The sequence below is a fragment of the Struthio camelus genome, chromosome 12 (assembly GCF_040807025.1).
Source record: "Struthio camelus isolate bStrCam1 chromosome 12, bStrCam1.hap1, whole genome shotgun sequence".
NCBI classification, from domain to species: domain Eukaryota; kingdom Metazoa; phylum Chordata; class Aves; order Struthioniformes; family Struthionidae; genus Struthio; species Struthio camelus.
In genome coordinates, this window is record NC_090953.1 from 26,512,912 (window position 1) to 26,519,366 (window position 6,455).

At 57.9% G+C, this 6,455-nt stretch overlaps 2 non-coding genes across 2 annotated transcripts; one reads left to right on the plus strand and one right to left on the minus strand.

Moving 5' to 3' along the window:
- Positions 1 to 1,450: 1,450 nt before the first annotated feature.
- Positions 1,451 to 1,522, minus strand: TRNAM-CAU (transfer RNA methionine (anticodon CAU)). Its single transcript has one exon. It is a non-coding gene; the product is annotated as a tRNA-Met (tRNA).
- A 4,861-nt stretch (positions 1,523 to 6,383) lies between these two features.
- On the plus strand, positions 6,384 to 6,455 carry TRNAG-UCC (transfer RNA glycine (anticodon UCC)). Its single transcript has one exon. It is a non-coding gene; the product is annotated as a tRNA-Gly (tRNA).

Here is a 6,455-nt window from a genome sequence, read left to right on the forward strand (position 1 = left end):
CCTAATACCAGCCCTGCCCTCCGGTCTCTCAACTGCCTTGCTCCAGTCTGGCCTCTTGTACAAATGTGCTGCAAGTACCCTCCGTCCCGCTGTCCAGGTCACCCCTTAAGACATTAAAGCCTGTTGGCACCCAAAGCGCTCCCCCAGGGACACCACTAGTAAGCAGCCACCAGTTGGCCTTTGTACTGCTGAGCACAAGCCTTTGAGCCCAACAGTCCAGCCCATTTGCTGCACAAGTCAGCAGCCAGGTCTCCTCTCCACAACTCACCAGACTAGCTCCAAGGATGCTATGAGGGACCATGCCAAAGGCCTTGCTGCACTCAGCGGTAAACAAACCCTGTTTTGCCCAAACAAGAGTGTTGCAGCAGTAAACGCTCTCCTTTTTGCCCTTGGTGTCCCTTGCCAGTCCCAACACAAGTCAAGCTTTGCCTTTCCCAAGACCATCGTGGCATGCCTGGGCAATGTGGCTTTATTCCTGCCGTTGCTTTCCATGTCTGCGGCCAAGCCTTCCTTGTTCATGAGGAGCAGGTCCAGCCTTGGCCTATGTTACATCTTGGGGATGCGCAAAGAAGTTTTCCCCAGCTCATTCGGCTGGTCGGAGCAGGAGATGGATAAACAAGGGCCATGGCTCAGGCAGGGACTCTGGACAGGCCTATGGTCTGGGATAGCAGTTGAGGGACCTGCAGGTGTGCGCGCACATGCCACTACGGAACTCTAGTCCTGACCAGCCCACGGGGAGGAAAAGGATAGAGCCATTTGTGGTGGTGACGCCACTGTGAGTGCCATTGCTGTTTCTGTGGGTGCTCATAAAGGCTCTGCTCTCTGTCTGCATTCATAGACGTGGCCAGGTCATGTGTGCGTATTCTCTGTGTGTGTGTGTGTGTGTGTGTGTGTGTGCATGTACATTGTGCCCATTGTAAAACTGTGCTCAGCCTTGCCCCTGGCTGGACCTAATATGGGAATGGCAGCCAAGAGATTGGGGAGGAGAAATCGCCCGGGTCTTGCAGTCCACCGGATTTGTCTTTCCTGAACAAGCACCAACCTTCACCTCCTCCCCACCTGCAGAGCAGTGAAGGGTCCCACTCACCATCAGGAAGCCGTGGATTTGGCTCCCTGAAGGGAAGGGAGAAACAGCTTTGTGCCCAGGACACCCACACTCTTGTGGGGCGACCTCTCTGTGGTCCACTGCCTTGGTGATCCACAGCAGTCTCTGCCCCTCGGGGGCACTTTTGGAGGCCTGGATGCTAAGAAAGCAAAGGAGAAGGTGGGAGAAGATGCTGAGAAAGCAAAGGAGAACGCAGGAGGAGCACAGACAAGGGGCTGAGGAGTGGCACAGCCACCAACCAGCCCTGGCCAGTGACCTGGAGCGCAGCACTGCGGGGAGTGCTGGTGCACGTGCCCAAAGTGAGAGGCCCCACCTCTCAGGGAGCGGGGTGGGGCAAAAGGGCCATAGCAGAGGATGGTTTCGATCCATCGACCTCTGGGTTATGGGCCCAGCACGCTTCCGCTGCGCCACTCTGCTCCCCCCAGCAGCTTTGTGGGGAGATGTTAGGGCCCTCCCTGCCACTCCCAGGCACTGACCGTGCCAGCTCTTGGGCTCAGGGGGTTGCCGTTCCTCCTGCCTGGGCCTGGTCCCACAGAGGAAAAAAGTCTCCCCCGGGAAGCCCCAAGGCCGTGGGCCCGGGCTGAAGCCGCCTTGGTTTGCCCTTATGACGCCATCTCCTGCCTGGCACAGACCCAGGGGAAAGCGGGGAGTTTGTGTTTGCCCAACTGAGCTGCCTCTGCAGGGGAGGACAGAAACCCCAGAGCCAGGGGGCAGCCTGCCTGCCTGCATTGTGCTGGGAGCGCTTGCTTCCCAACGAGTGGATGAGTGTCTGATGCTCTCCTAGCCAGGAAAAGGCTCCCCTCCACCTGGAGTCACGTGCCTCTCCTGCACACAGTGCTTTCCTTGTGCAGGCTTGGTGAGCCCTGGGAGCCCCCGGTGGCTTTCTGCCCTGGAGAGGCAGGTTCCACCTCTGCTGGTGACCTGCTGCTGACACACTTCCTCAGAGCCGCTGCCCAGGCCAAGCCTGAAGAGCTGCGCTAGAGTGACCCCTGAGCCCAATGGATGCTCTCTTGCTGCCATCCCAAGGACATTTTTAGGCACCTCCATTTCTGTCTGCGGCAGAGGAAGGAGGAAGCCCCAAACCAAGTCAACCCTGCTGGCCCCTTGCTGCCCCACATGACTGAGTTGTGGCAGGGCACCCTGCCAAGGGGGAAAGCCCCATCACCTGGAAGGACTCAGGGACTGGCTCTGTCTCTTGCAAACTGCCCTGTGCTCACCAAAGACAGCAGCTGCGGTGCTTTAGTGCAAACCAGTGCTGGAGGAAGGGAAGGGGAAGGGAGGGGAGGGGAGGCGAGGCGAGGCGAGGCATTAAGTGATGTTAGGAACTGGTGCAGGCTAGAGCAACGATTCCCAGGCACTTTCCTGGCAGTGCCCTCTTTCCCAGGGTCCTGGACTTTTCTGCCTTGACAAATCTCTGCCTCAGATGTGCCTTCCAGGCCCGCCAGCCTTGGAGGAGTGTCAGGGCTCCTTGGCCTTGCTGGTGAGCTGACTGGCAGCTGTGTCCAACGCGGTGTCCCCACAGCTGTGTTCAACATGGTGTCCAGGCTCTCTGGCCTGGGGCCCAGAGGTGCGCCCCCTCCCCACGGAGCCCATAGTCTTCCTGGGTGGGAAGGAAACCCAGGCCTCCTGCATGTGCAGGAACCAGAGGAGCGCAGAGCTGGGCACTGCTTCCTCTCAGGCTGATGCAAGGGGAAGGAAAAATATCACTGTGGATGCCTTTTCCTGCATAGCGGAGGTGAGCAACTGTCTGGGAGAAAACAGCCTTACCTGTAAGGCAGTGGAGGAACCTGTGAGGGTGTGACCACCTTGAGAGCAGTGGTGCAGAGGGCACAGCGAGCTTAAACCTCGCCTGAAAAATGGGCTTGTTTCCCTCCCTCCCCACTTACAGCTTACGCCAGGCAGCTTTGGGTGCCACTGTTATTGCAGGTGGAGGAAACAAACGCTGCACGGTCCCGTGCAGTGGAGAGACCTGTGAAGGTGCTCTAACTCCATTTCAGTCAGTGAGAGACAAAATTAAGTCGTCCATGTCACTCTTAAGCCCTTGTTGCTCTGATGTGTTGATCCATCTAAATATTGCACGGTGAACCCATGGTTTTCACAAGCTGAGACTGAGAGTAGGCTTGATATTCTTAGGTTATGTGATCAAAGCTCACCCCCCCCACACACAAAGGAGTGCAGGGAGTCATTGGCTGGTTGGGGAACCCGAATAGTACCTTGCCCCAGCTACTCCCAGGCCTATCACAGGAAAGCAATCAGCCCATCAGTGGCTCGTTTCCACAAGCACAGAAGAGTGCCGAGGCACAATGGCAGGTGAGGGAACCCAGACAGCCTGCCTACTGAGAGAAGGGACACCCTGTCTGGGCTCCTCCCCGGGCTTTCCCAGGACAGCATCAACCCCATTGGCCAGGTGTGAAACCCATCACGATGAGTCAACAGGAGTGGATCTCTGGGACACCTTTTGCCCAGAGGGGAGGTTCTGTCTGGAGGTACAGGGCACGTTCTGGGATGCAGGGGAAGAGCATTTGGGGATTGCATAAGACGTAACGTGGGATTTTCAGGGGAGGAACCAAAGGCAAAGGAAGGTGATTTGGGGAGGAATAAATGTGGGAAGATAGAGGGATATGAGGACAAAGAGGGGCTGGCTGAGCGTGAATGGGGCTGCTCAGTACGCTTCTCTGGCCGCGTCTTGCCTCTGATCAGCACAGTATGTCCTAGCTTCGTAAATTCCTTTCTGTATTTCCTATTCTGCATGCTTGTGTTTGCGTGGAGGTCTAAGTGCCATGAACCGCAGTCAGACCACGGCGCACAGGGGCCTCTGTGTGTGTGTGGTGCCAGGAGCTGGAGAGAGCAGAATGAGTGAACTTAAGTGTCAGCAATGGGGTGGGGCAGGGCAGGGGGGCTGGTAGATCCCTGTGGCTGGAAGACCCCTGTGTCTGCGTTGCCAGCAACTGGAGCAAGTGAGGGTCTGATTGCCAGAAACTGGAACGGGAATGTGGGTCAGAGGGTGCCTGTGCCTGGGGTATGAGCAACTGGAGCGAGCGAGGGTGCGCAAGTGAGTGTGCAATTGCTAGCAGACATCAAGCCAGACTAGCTGGCAAGTAGGTGAAGTGACCTGGGAGCCAGGTATGTGTGTGTGTCTCCAAGGGTGAGAGCACAGGGGAGCTGGCTACTGGGCATGTGAGGGGAGTCCTGGCTGACTGCCAGAGGGACCGTGGGATCCAGGGAGGGTCGACTGGGAGACTCACTTCAGTGTATGTCTGTCTCTCTGTGTGTGTGTGTGTGTGTGTGTGTGTGTGTGTGTCTCTAAGGTTGAGACCCCAGGGGAGCTGGGTACCAGAGGGACCGGGGGAGTCCCAGCCAACTGCGAGAGGGACCGTGGGGTCGACTGAGAGCTCTGTGTGTGTGTGTAAGGATGAGTGTGAGTGTGAGGGTGCCTGTACTAGCAACTGGAGCGGGGCTGCGGGCTCTGGGGCCTCGTACGTCCATGTGCCAGCAGTTGGGGATGCCAGGAATCCAGGGGCAAGCTACTGGGCGGACTGAGTGTTTAAGCCTCCCTGCTGGAGGAATCCACATTACATAGATGTATATATACGTCCCACTAACAGACCTCTTCCCATGTCAACGCTGTGTGCTAGCAGGGGCTGGGACCAGCTGCCAAGGGCCCTGCCACTGCCTGTGCTGTGCTCACCTGCGGCTCCCAGCTCGTCCTCCCTTGTGGCGCAGCCCTGCCTTTGCTGCCCCCTGACAGCCTGGTGGCTGCCCCTAACACTGCACCAGGCCCAAGGAAGTGACAGAAATGCCTCCTACCCACCCCTGGAGCGGTAGATTGGATTTCAGGCAAAATCAGCCTCTTGACTTGAGTTTTGGTCACCATCCACACAAACCGCCACACCAGCAGACAGCGCTGTTTGTGTGTTTCCTCTTTCCACCATCTCAAAACTTCAGGACCGAGGTCCTTGGGTTCCTTGCAGTCTTTCCTCTTCAGCTCCTACTCTTGTTCTCTCTGCTTTCCCTCCCGTCTTAAAGACCTGACACATTTGCACTCCACCATCATGGGATGCCTCACGGGGCTCCCTTCTCTTCCTCCCCTCCAGCCACAGAGATACCAGAGGGAGAGTCAAACGATGCCCTGGTGTCAGCATATCCCAGGTGTCACCCTGATAACCAGGTGCTGGGGGCTGCTGCTGCAGCCCTGGGGTTACGCCTCTCAGGGCTTCTCAAACCCTGCATGCAGGCACTTCTCCTTCACAGTGCAGGTCCCAAGCCCAGGGCTTAGAGCCCCCAGCCCTCACAGGCAGACAGGGAGAAAAGACGCTGCACTTTGGGGAGGCAGGTGAAGCTCCAGGATTTCCCCAGCTCTGCTTCCTCCCCAGGGCTGGGCATCTGGTGGCACCTTCTGTCCAGTCCGCCTCACTCCACAGCAGGCACTGGGAGGTAAGTGAGACACTTCCCCTGGAGTCCCAGGTGTGGTGCCTCTGTTGGGGTGTATTGCAGCCCTCATGTTCCTGCCTGCTGCCCACGTCTGAATGCGCTCGTCTGTGGGTCTGTGCGTGCCCAGCTGTGGTGTGTCCAAAGAGTGCAAAGGAGAACTCCCCCCCCCCCCATCCCCCTAGTGCAGCCTGGCCCTGGAACTCGCAGCAGGCCGGACGACATTGCACAGGGCACGTGATCACTGCTGCTGAGAGGTTTGGGGCAGGAAGCTGTGGCCGAGTGGGGAAGGCGATGGACGTGAAACGCATGGGGGTTTCCCTGCGCAGGTTCGAATCCTGCCAACTATGGGGCACCTGTCCCCTTTTGGGCTGCCTGGAGCGACCAGGCTCCAGCCCTGGACAAAGCCTCACAGCCACAGTCCCTCCAGCTGAACAGCGTGCCCGGTGAACCCTCCATCCCTCTAGTCACCCTCAGCTTCCCCCCAGAGTCGCCAGGGCGCGTGCAAACCCCCTCTCTCCTTTCCCAGCCACACAGGCTCACACCTTTCCTGACAGAGACATGCTCTCCTCTGGGGACGGATGGATTTTCTTCTCAGGGGCATGTTTTTCCCACGGGGCCAGAGCTGAGATGCACGTGCTTCTGTGATGGGAAGGGAGGCGTCCTATGTGGAAACTTCTGCAAGTTTTTGCAGCATCAGGAGAAGAGGCAGGGGCAGGGCAATGCTGCTTCCTATTCTTTTTCCTTCTGCTGCATCTTTCTCCCCTCTCAGACTCCCGGGATAGTCTTGAAAGCTCAGCGAGGGTCAGAGAGTGCCTGGGACGAGCAGGAGGCGGGCATAGGTCTGCATGCGTTGGTGGTATAGTGGTGAGCATAGCTGCCTTCCAAGCAGTTGACCCGGGTTCGATTCCCGGCCAACGCA